Raw genomic sequence first — 11,563 nt, 5'->3', positions numbered from 1 at the left:
CCAGGATGGATTTTTTCGTTTGTGTTACAAACCTGTCAAGTAAAGGGATATTCTTCTAAGCAATTGCTCCCTAGGAGAAGCAGAAAGACAGCAAAAAGACATTCGGTCTGACCTTGTGCTGTTGAGCCAGGACAATATGCTGCAGAAGAAAAGCTGTCAGCAGCCTATTGTGGCAAATCATTGCTGGTCCTCAGGGCCTCACACCAATGAAAATCTGTGCCAGATAACTTGCTTTCTAGCCTCCCTGTTTGGCTTATTTGTATCTGTGCCCTAATATAAAATGTACTATGCCTGAAAAGACTCAAGGCAGATGCTCTGTGTGGAAAAAGGTCTGTCCATGAACCCTTCCTCTGTAACACGAGCCAGAACTGCAGCTCAAGTGAAAGTATCTGTGTGTCTGTTCTTGGTGACAGGGCCATGTCTTTCTTCCTGCTACACTGCACCTGGCTGAAGACCATCTCGAGTTATTCTAGAAGCACCCTGATGTGGTGCTTCCAGAAGAATTTGGCCCTCAAGTGCCTGGTTCCTCTTCTCATAACTTATGCTGCTGCTGTGAGATAATGTACTGGTAAGGGCAGCCTGATTAACTACTGGCTCCTGAGTGTTAAACTCAGACAACAATTGTATGCTGCTGCTGTGAGATAATGTACTGGTAAGGGCAGTCTGATTACTGGCTCCTGAGTGTTAAACTCAGGCAACAATTGTTGTTACAAATACAAGCTTTTATTACTTCAGTATATGCTTCTACTGTTTAGCCCAGAGGGGCCTTTTTTCATAATTTCCTCTTCCTTCTCCCTTCCTCTTCCCCAAGCTTTCATGAGCAAATGCCAGCAGAGCTGAACTCCAGCACATTGTCCGTCGACAGCAGCGAGCCTGCTGTCTGATTAGGTGATGGGGGATTTAAGCTGTTTTCCTGCAGAATTAAGACTCTGGGACATTAAAATGCTCAATACTGCACGTTGAAGGTTTTTTTTGTGAGTGCTGTTTGGAAAGACGGTTATGTTTACACAGATTTAAACCTCATGAAAAAAATCATTGTGTGTAATTCATTATGTAGGCAGTCATTTGGTAGGCAAAAAATTAATTCTGGGAAGACAATGTACTATTTCAAGTCTGTTAGAGTTCATAAAATATCCTGATGTTGTTCTATGTAAAAACTGAGGGTTGTGTTTTTCTATACAATAAAAATTTTTAAGTTATTAACCCAATGCTGTTCAAAGCAACTAGGAACTGTGCAAATGGCTTTTCTTTACCACTCCTCCCTCACCCTCTATTTCCAAAGTATCCTAAAGATAAGGTTAATTTTCACTTCCTGTGTATAAAGTTAAAAACATGTTTGTGCTCTGCTGAATCAAGGATTTTAAGGCTCACAACCTGATATACATAAAGCAGGACCTCCAGTATGCAAATGTTTGAAATAGTACTTAGCGTGTACTATGAAACATTGATCACTACATTGGAAATGAGGTGAAGAAGTTGACAAAGGCAAGAACAAGAAGTTCTTGCAACAAGAGGTTGGCAATTTGCTTTCTGTTGTTTCCACTTGCTCAAAGATACCAATGCTTTTACATTTTTTCCCAGATATTTTCCCTCACAATTATAAGAGGATTTTGAAGATGATGTACTCATTCAGTAAGCTCAGGTTTGAAGATAAAAACCACCAAATATCCTATAGCCTACAAAAAGAAGTTGCATGACTGTGCAGATTGTCATGACTGCCTTTTCTTTGGTCACAGATGACTAGCGGAAAGATTTTTGCTGCAAGGCACAAGTAAAGGTAATTCAGACTGTTGACACATTGCTGAAATGATAAACCATACCTTGATTTTCACAGAACGAAGTATCTGTATGTCAGCTAGGCATATTTTGTGTGCAGGGAGAAGGATGCTTCTGGGTATGGGATATCAAGATTCCTCAGTCTTTTTTTTTTCTGTGAGTCATATTGTTTGAAGAGATAGTAGGCCTCTGGATCTATTTTCATCCTGTGTGTGGATATTCCCTGTTGGGCTCAGCAGCTTGTGGGAGTGTGCAGCAGGCTTTTTCCTCTACTGTCTGAAGGGTCTGTCTGTATGCTGAAGGCGGCTGTCAGCCAGACTGCTGTGAGTCTGCCCACTTGATCAGTCTGTGGCAGTGACCACAGCTCTGACTGAAGTTGGAGGTGCAGGTGCATTGGCTTTCCCTAGATACCTGGTGTAGTGGGCTGGCCTGCAAGGAGCCAGGCCTAGTATGACTGTGGATGAAGTAGTTGGCCAAATCATGCCTTTATGCACTGTAGACAAACCAATGATGGCATGTAATAACCCATAAGCACGTACATGCTGGAGGCAATGGTCAGTCAGCGTGCTGTTGGGCAGCACAGCTGAAGAAGGGGACAAGGAGTTATTTGTGGATAAAGAAGGCAGGTTATGTAAGTGTATGTATGCAGAGTTTTCCTTAGAAGATCTCCCTTCCAAACTCAAATCAACCTGCTGTAGATTCTGTCCAGAGTTATGGTGAAAGTTGTGCATCTCTTGGTAACAAAAATGTGCATGTACAGCCAGTGTATTGGATCAGCCAGGAATTAATAAAGTGACCAGCCTCCACATGAAAGTTGCAAAGAAACCAAGTTTGTGACTCCTGTGATGCTATTTAGTCTCAGTTCTCTTGGAAAACTGGGCACACGTATGATCACTAATTATTTCCCAATGCTATGATTTTTTTTCCCTGCTCCCCTTCCATCCTGCCCTGCCTCTCAAAAAAGGTACTTTTCATAAAGTAAGCATTTCTGTGATTTATTTCCCAAGGGAAAGCCCATCTATTTAATAAGCTCTATCAGAAACTTTGTTCAGTTCTGCTTACTACTCAACCAAAGATTAGTTGACAAGTACATGAGATAAAAATTAAACTGTTTAGGGCATGAGCTTTTTAAGAAACAGGGAGAGATGTAGGATGAGGGTTTAATTTTTTTTGTTCTTAATTTTAACATTAATGAGCATTTAATGTGACTGTATTACCTCTAAAGAGAGTAGGAACATAATGAGATAGTAAATTGGTGTGTCAAGAATTTTCTGAAGCAGAGCAATCTTTGTAACTAACTTGACTTCAGGCAAAATAGCCGAATTGCTGCCATTTGACATTGTATTATATATCAGCCAGTGATACAAAACAACTTAGGCCCTGGGAAATGTCTGTACAGGGAAGATGCAGATGCAATCTTGAGCTAGGGGACATGGAAAGAGGTGAGGGCTGTATGGTGGTGTGCAGCTCATATGACTGGAGCAAATTTAACATTTCTAAGTCAACATGCAGCCCATTTCTGCCCCATCATTTACACTGTGGATCTGAAAAGAAAAATCCTGATTGTACCTGCCCATGGGAGATTGTACCAGCCCACAGGAATGGAGCAGATAATAGAGGAAAACCTGTGCGTAATTTTGTTGAAAGTTTTCCTCGTAGCAAGGTTTCTAATCTTTCCTTACCTCCTCCAGGGAGGAACATACGTTTCTATTTCTGAAGTCCCTTTTATGAAGGTCTAAGCAGAATTATTAAAGTAAAAGGTCTCAAAAAGTCACTCTGTGTAGCTCACCAAAGAGAAAGAATTGATTTGATCACTCTCTAAGCACTCACATAGAGCAGTAACATTGATGGTGACACTTTACTTTAGCTAATTAAAGAGATTGAGTTTTAATGGTTAGAATACAAGCCTTATCTTCCCCCCCCTTCCCCCCCCCCTATTAGTCAGGGAGGCACACACCTGCAGGTTGGTTGCTTTAACAGGGGCCATCAACAGCCCTGGGTGGGGTGGAGATGGTTCAGGCAGGAGACAGACATACCTATAACATTGCTTAGACCAGACCTGGCTGCTGGGTTTGAGTTTAAGTGGAGCCCTGGCTGGTGGGCAGGCGTGTGTGGGTAGGGGTCCGGGGTGAGGCTGCTCAGGGCAATCGCAGCCTACAGGTGCCCTCAGGGACCTGACACAAGGAAATGCTTCAGTTTAAATTGGATTTAGTGGTAGGGACTTGCCTGGGTTGTATTGTGGAAAGGTTCTGGTTAGATGGTCCTTCCTTCCTGTGAATACTGCAGGTGTGGGCACATTCAGGGACTGGTTATAGTTCCCTGTGGATTTGCTCCAGTCTTTTTCAAAACCAGAATGTGGTGGAGCCAGCAATGCAAATTTCTCAGGTAAGAGTAACGCTCTTGTTTTTATTTTAAGGGTAGTGCTTTCTGGCAAAAATCTGTCCCCTTGTGTGTCCTTAGGGGCAGTGGGGACTCAAGTCTGGGAGGGACCTCATGAAACAGCTTTGCTCTGATAATTCTTTATCTGGCACAGAAAAGCAGCTGAAATGCACATGAGAGAAGTTGTGCTTGATTGTACAAGTAGATGCTTCCAAAACTCATCCAGAACTTTCTTCTTGCTGAATAGCTCCAATAAGGGCACTGAAGCAAAGCATATAAATTTCAGCGAGCGTGATGTAGTCAAGCTGAAAAAGTCATTCTTCTGTAAGTCAATAGTGTAATATCCAGGATTTAGGATGTGCAGATGCAGTATTAAAGTTCAACAGAAACAGTTCCAGTGACCTTGAAAATGGGCCCTTCTATGGTAAAGATATAAGTGCTGCTGTCTGCGATGACCTGCAGAGTCAGCAAATGCATGGCAGCTGGTGAATACAACTTTTAACTTTTATAATGTACTTAGAAGTCTAATCAATAAGCCTGACTTTGGGAAATGCAACCTTTTTCTCCTCCCTTTGCAACAGATATGATTTATATTCCCTTTCAAATCAGTTAAAAAAAAATACCTTTCCTATTTTCTGAAACACTGAATTAGTAGGTACAAGACAACTAGTTTCTTGTCATTGTTATTCTAGTATTGAAAACTTCCAGATAAATATTTTCAGCATAGGTATATCTGTGCTAATAAAACACTTCCAAGGATTGCCCTGGGGCTTGGTTTAGGATGCTGCTAAGGAGGAAAAAAAAAAAAAAAAAAATCCCAATACGCTATGAGGTCTTGTTCAGAATCTGATGTTTGCAAATGAAGACTGAGGATAAAATGCATGCCAGTGGCTCACTTCTTTAATGCTGATATAGATGAAAACGGACATGGGAAACTTGAGTTTGTGTGAGGTCTCTTAAAGGCAATGAGAGTCTCTTGATAATTGTTTGCAGCTAGTGCATCAGAGGTTAATGTATTTTGTGTTTGTGCCTCATGATGCTTTAACAGGCCAGCTCAGGTGCTATGCAGCTTTGTAGGGATTCCTAGCCAGGAGCTGCACACAATCGCAGCATTATGAGGGACTTGGAAAGCTTCAGATTTGGAAAGCTTTCAAGCCTTTCCAAAGCTTTCTATTAGTGATTGCAATTGCACTGTATCCCTGTAGGCAAATAGGCTGTTGCATGACCCCGTTGTGGGCTGATTACTACCATTCCCACTGTGTTAATTGCTGAAAAGCCCCCTGAGGTTTTAATAAGAATCCTTTCAGAATAAAGTGCTAGCTAGTTGAAGAAAGGAGGCAGCCCTCTAGTCAGATCCATCATCTTTGGGCACAGGATAGAGAAATGTAGGGTTAACTCATATTCTCCTCATAGCTATTGCAAAAGGGTGACTCATGAGAGGATGAAGAGGAGAAGCAATATACACAGGGCTTGGGGTGGTGGGAGTCCCTGGGTGCAGTTGTTAATGACTACTCTCCCTCCCCTTCTCATATACTGTCCGGCACTGGGCAGCATTAGCTGTCAGTGCACGTCAGTTATTAACATTTTAGCTCAAGAAAACTTCTGATCAAGACAATATAATATTTCCTTCTGTTTTGAGGTTACTTAACCATTTTAACCTTAAAAAAAAAAAATCTATTTGAGACAAAAGCTTCAAAGTGTGAAGTTGAAATGTTTCACGTGGGAGATCTTAATACAAGTCTCAGTTTTTCAAAAGTCTCCCTTTCCTTCTCCTTTGAAAGTACTGTAAAATACTGAAAGTATTCAGTGGACTGGGCCTATATCTGTACATTCGGCTGGCTTTTCTGGATTTTTTTCCCTGAATTTATTTTTTTGTGACCATTTATTTTATTAATATGTAAATTCATGTGCATACAGATCATCAGTCTCTGGCTTCTTAAAGTGATAAAATTAGTGTTTGTATCTATTTTAAACTTAAACACAGATACTTCTTGGATGCTTTCTCTCCCTTTCCTTCTAAACAAAGGAGATTAATAGTATCATACCATTTTTTTCCTTAATAGGCCATAAGGGATTTTCTGTTTGTTACCGCAAACATCTGGAAAACGCTTCAGAAATTCTTTATGTTAATTCCCTTAACAAGGTTCATATTTTAAGCACAGGTCAGGTATTGTGAAACAACTTCTGAGTGAGTTTAGCCATATCACTCAGTTTGTTTTCTTTTGAATGCTCATTGCTAGTCTCTTGGTGGTAACTGGGAAACAATAATCTTGGAAGTGTCACAGTCTTGATACTGATTCCTAAATTTTCTGGAACAAATTCTGCACTCTGTTTTAAGTATGTCTGGAGTCACTAGATTTGTGCTGGTGTAGCAGCCAGATATAACTGTCTATGAGGGCCAGCTGAAACTTGTTTCCAGCCTGCTATATTAGAGGTCAGATCAGTAGTAGACTTCATTATGGATCAAATAGTAAGATATTTCTTAACTATTTTGCATATGATTTTGTTAGTGTGCAGCTTGAAAGCTCCCAGACAGGATGGAGCTGGAGATTAAACTGCAAAGTTCCAGCTTTATCATCTGAGACATTCACTTTGGCTCAGCATCCTCACTTCAGATTAGTGATAGAAAACACTACATATGTATATCTGAAGCTCGGGAGTGGCTGTCTGTAACTTATAAAAGTCCTGTTCGCAGGCTATTTGAAGACTTCAAACTCGATTGCTTTTATTTTTCTGTGGCTGCTGTCAGCTGTTTTTAAATGGCAGTTTTTCCTGGAGAGGAGGACTGTATTTTCTCATGTCTATGTACGGGCTCTGAGGGCAGTGACTCTGGCAATGTAACCCTGATCTGTTCCATGCTTCTCAAGAGTTACACCATTTTGGTGAGTCAGGGTAATGGTTGTTCCCCTTTAGGATCTAGGGAGGATGGAGTGATGCAGCAACCTGTGTTCCTATTTGTCTTTTGGATTTATTTCTGCATAAATCAAAGGGTTTCTGTTAAAGGCTATCAGTTCAGTGCATTTAGTAAAAGGCCAGTTGTGCACACGGGTGCGGGTATACGGGAAGACTTGCTGGTGTGTTGTCACCTCTTCGATACTGAAGGCAGGATCTTGTGAGAGTCTGCCAGATGTGCTGCTGGAGTCTGCAGGTGTTTCATCCCATGGACAGGAGAAACATAATACACAACTCTGTGTAAGTGCTGTTAGTACTGTCAGAAAAACTTAGCACCTACAGCAGCCTTTAAAAAAGCTGTATTCTACAGGATTTTCTTTTTTAAGACTTGGTACAATTCATGCATATGGATGGATGGACCCCAGGTCTCGTAATGGAAAGCAGAGCCTTTCAGAATGAGGTCATTGCTTTGGAGACTTGGTTATGCAGCTAGTTATTACCAAGTGTAAGCTTTACTGCTGTGAAGAGACCTTCTTCAAGACAGTTATTCAGCAATACGCTCCTTCTCTGGTACTATGTGGCTTTGTGCTCAAGCTCCAGTTATTCATGTTTGAAAATGATGATGTGTTCAGTGGCCCATACGAAATAAATCTGTCTCAGGAGATAGTCATCCCCACCACCTAATATAAGAGGGATCATAGTTACTGGGATCTGGAAGGCAGAAGGGGAAATGAACTTTTAATGTAGGTGGTGTTATAATTTACAGGGGAACTCTGGCAGGTTATTTTTTAAAAAGAAAACCAAATCTACATTTGGATTATGGTTCTTGTACATGCTGAAATGTCACAGCCAAATGGTGACCGAGTCTCATTTCATCGTGGTCTGACAAGACTGAAATCCAAGCAAAGAAGAAGGGTAGCTATTTTAAAATCAGTATTTAAAGCAAATCTGATGCACATGGCTAACACTTTACAAAGAACATGTACTTATTTCTTCATAAAAATATTGCTGAATTCTTACATACTACTTTTTTGTCAGTAGCTCTCAGTAATTTATAAAGGAGGCAAATATCATAATTCTGTTTTACAAATGGAGATCCCAAGGTGTGGGGGGGCAAAAGTGGTTTCCTTGATGCCACTTAGGAGAGCAGTATCTAGTGTGGTAACAGGATCTAAATCTCTCAAGTCCATGTGAAGTGCTCTGCTAGGTTTTTGTGCTGTAAGTGTAAACCTGAGATCTTAAAAATGAGCGTGTTCCATGTATTTTAATGAAAAAATAAAAGGAATTTTCTAAGACCTAAAAAGTACCTCTTACCTTCCCCTGAAACCTGCATTTGTTTTCAGTAGACATTGTCTTAACTGCTATTTTACAGTATTAAGTGCTGTAACTGGGATTGCCTGTCTTACAGAACATAAGCATTCACTTAGCTTGATTGAAGTCAAACATCTTGATTTGTGCAAAACAGGTTTATCATGGGCTCTGGATTAATTATCTGTGGGTGAACTCTTCTTGTTTGAAAGTGCTTGAGGAAATCGTTATGTTACAGGTTACTTTGCTAGAATTTTTTTGTTTTGATGTAAAGGGTATGCTTTCTCATCAGATCAACAGGATAACTTAAGAAATCTAGCTGAACCTATTAACGAATCTTTGCTGGCTTAATAGTGTTTGGCATGATTTTCCTGACACTCATGAATTCCAGGGTCTTACATTTTTTAATGGAGACCTGAGGGTTACAGGACTATATGTTTCAAGCAGGGAATTTAGCAACTAAATAGCTTCTAAGTTCTGTGCACAGGAGATCTTAACCAGTGAATGCATAAACTAAAATAAATTAAAACTTCGTAAATAAAATAGCCTTTGAACCTATAAATACTTATTGGTAGATATACTTTCTATATGTAAATAATCTTGTTGACTGCTATAGGGATGCTTGCAAGCTTATGGAATTCTTTTGCAGAACTAAAGTTTAAATGGCAACGGAAGAATCCAGGGATTAGTCTAGTTTTAGACCTGAGGCTTATCTCTGTGACTTTCTTAACCTAAAAGTGAATGGGTGTTGCTTTTAACTGAGCCAGGAAACCACCTTTGTTCCAAAGCTAGAATGAGGATGAGAACATGAGCCTCACCTTGAGGTCCAGGTATAGCTTTTAGTGTGGTAGTCCCATCATATCTGCTAGGTCATATTTACAGTATAAAGAGCCTGATGTGAAGCCTGCTGTAAATCAGGAGGAGTAGGAATGCCCATACTCTTTGGATCATGCCAATAGTGCACAGTGTTATAAGGAGGGGGGATCTTAAATGCTGTTCAGGTTTGATGTTTGACTACTATATCAGCTTTAGGAATCAAACCAGTGTTGGCTCCGTTGCGTGTTGGATAGGTCCTTTAACAAGTAAACCCATGCAGTATAGGGTGTGAGAACTATATGTGAAGGGGTAGAGATGTGTTCTTAAAGAGGTTTGCTTACTTTTTAAACAGCAGAATGGGAAACATCAACAGAGAAAGGGTGCGTAAATAAGGATTTATTTCTTGACCACGTGGGCTGTGATATTGGTGATATATCTCCATTTGATCCCCCAGCTTTGAGACACCCAGGCGCTTGGGAGTCCTCCTTTGCATGACTATCCATTTGCAATGAATAAGTGCTGAAGTCCTTTGTGCTCTATTACAAATATGGATATTAGGTCATGAAAAATATTGTCCTGCTTGTAATTAATTTACTGCCATTCATCAGAGACTTGAAACTTTTATGGCACAGAACAGTAGTTGGCCACAACGCTACTGAAACTTACGTGAACAAAGGAACTGGCCCAGTGTCCCAAGCTGCCTGTGAATAAAAAATTAGATTAATATTGTCAAACCCTTCCCTTCTATGTGCTATTCCAGAGAAATATATTGGCCTCTATTATGTTAGCCAATTTGCCAAATGCTTGATTTTTATCATAGTGTCATTGGAGTATATATGAGGTTTTTGTTATCCTAATTCTTCCAAAATAGTGCCTGTTATTCCACACAGGAAAAGAGGGTTCAGTTTTCAATACTCTAGTGTTCTCTCAGTGAAAGACCAGAAACTCCTGATGTGAGCAAACAAGACTTCAAATAGAAGTGGAAGTAATCTGCGTTTTCTTGAGTGTGTTATTTGTTCCACCAGGCCACGTAAAACCTGTTCTTCATTTCTATGCATTGCTTTTTGTCTTAGGTACTTAATCTTACAGTTTTGCTTTCAGTAACTGAAAGATGCTCAAGATCTTATTTGCAGACCTCTGACTTTGCTGCTTTTGAGATCATTCTCTCTGGGTCAGTGTCACGTCTCCTTTGTGGCAGTGACTGTACTTCAGTTAGCAGGTCTGAACTCTGCTGTGTGTTCTCTGCATCAAGCCAACCTCACTGCTGAACTTCCTATCTGTTGGTCTTGTGCCCCTGCCAGGCAGCAAAACGCCCCCTCCCATTGTGCTAGTTACTCGGCAGCTTCTCTCTGTCAGTTCAGTTACTCTGGTAAAGCCTTTGGGTGCATTTATAGTATCTCTGCAGTGGTTGGGAAGCAGCAAGGGAAAGAACAGTTTCCTCCTGCCTCCATCACCAGCGGCTACGGCACTGGTCCCTCAGACTTGTTTGTCTGCTGCTTTGCTGTCAGATTTCACTGTATAATATGAGATTTTAAAAAAAACACTTAAATAGCAAAGACAGAGTAGCAGGCAGCAAGAATAATGGGTAAATGTGTGGAGGGCTAATGCATGTAGGAAAAAATAGGAAAACTGATTAGATGAGCTCAGAAAAAGCTGGGGGGTTGTGAATGACAGATTCAGGACGAGAAAAGAGATAGTGAAGCATAGTGAAGTGTTAGTCAAAGGAATGACTATAATTAGATACAATCTCTTGGGTGGCTGGGTGAGCTTGGTAAATATGAGGATCTTTCCTTGAATTACACCATCCTTGCTAAATCACTGATTAGGCAGAAAAACTTAATCCTGAATGAGGAAGAGGTCCTAGCTTTAAAAAAACAAACTCCACCGTACTTCCTCCATACTACAACAGGCCCATGATCCCTTTCATCTTATACAGTGTGTATTCATGCAAATTAGTCATGTTATATAGTGCATAAACCCAGAGGTCAGAGTTAGGTCTGCATGGTGAAAACTTGGGTGTTTTCTGGTGTTTGAGTTCACTGGCTGCCTTTTTTAATTACTAAATGATATTTTAATTGATCTAATAGAATAGATCCAGTTGGAAGGGACCTACAATGATCATCTAGTCCAACTGCCTGACCACTTCAGGGCTGACCAAAAGTTAAAGCATCTTATAAGGGCATTGTCCAAATGCCTCAAACGCTGACTGGCTTGGGGCATTGACCACCTCTCCAGGAAGCCTGTTCTACTGTTTGACCACCCTCTCGGTAAAGAAATGCTTCCTAATGTCCAGTGTAAACCTCCCCTGGTGCAGCTTTGAGCTGTGCCCACACGTCCTGTCACTGGATACCAGGGAGAAGAGATCAGCACCTCCCTCTCCACGTCCCCTCCT

This window comes from Aptenodytes forsteri, unplaced genomic scaffold (genome assembly GCF_000699145.1).
Source record: "Aptenodytes forsteri isolate BGI_AS27 unplaced genomic scaffold, ASM69914v1 Scaffold9, whole genome shotgun sequence".
NCBI classification, from domain to species: Eukaryota; Metazoa; Chordata; class Aves; order Sphenisciformes; family Spheniscidae; genus Aptenodytes; species Aptenodytes forsteri.
This window is presented reverse-complemented; position numbering follows the sequence as displayed.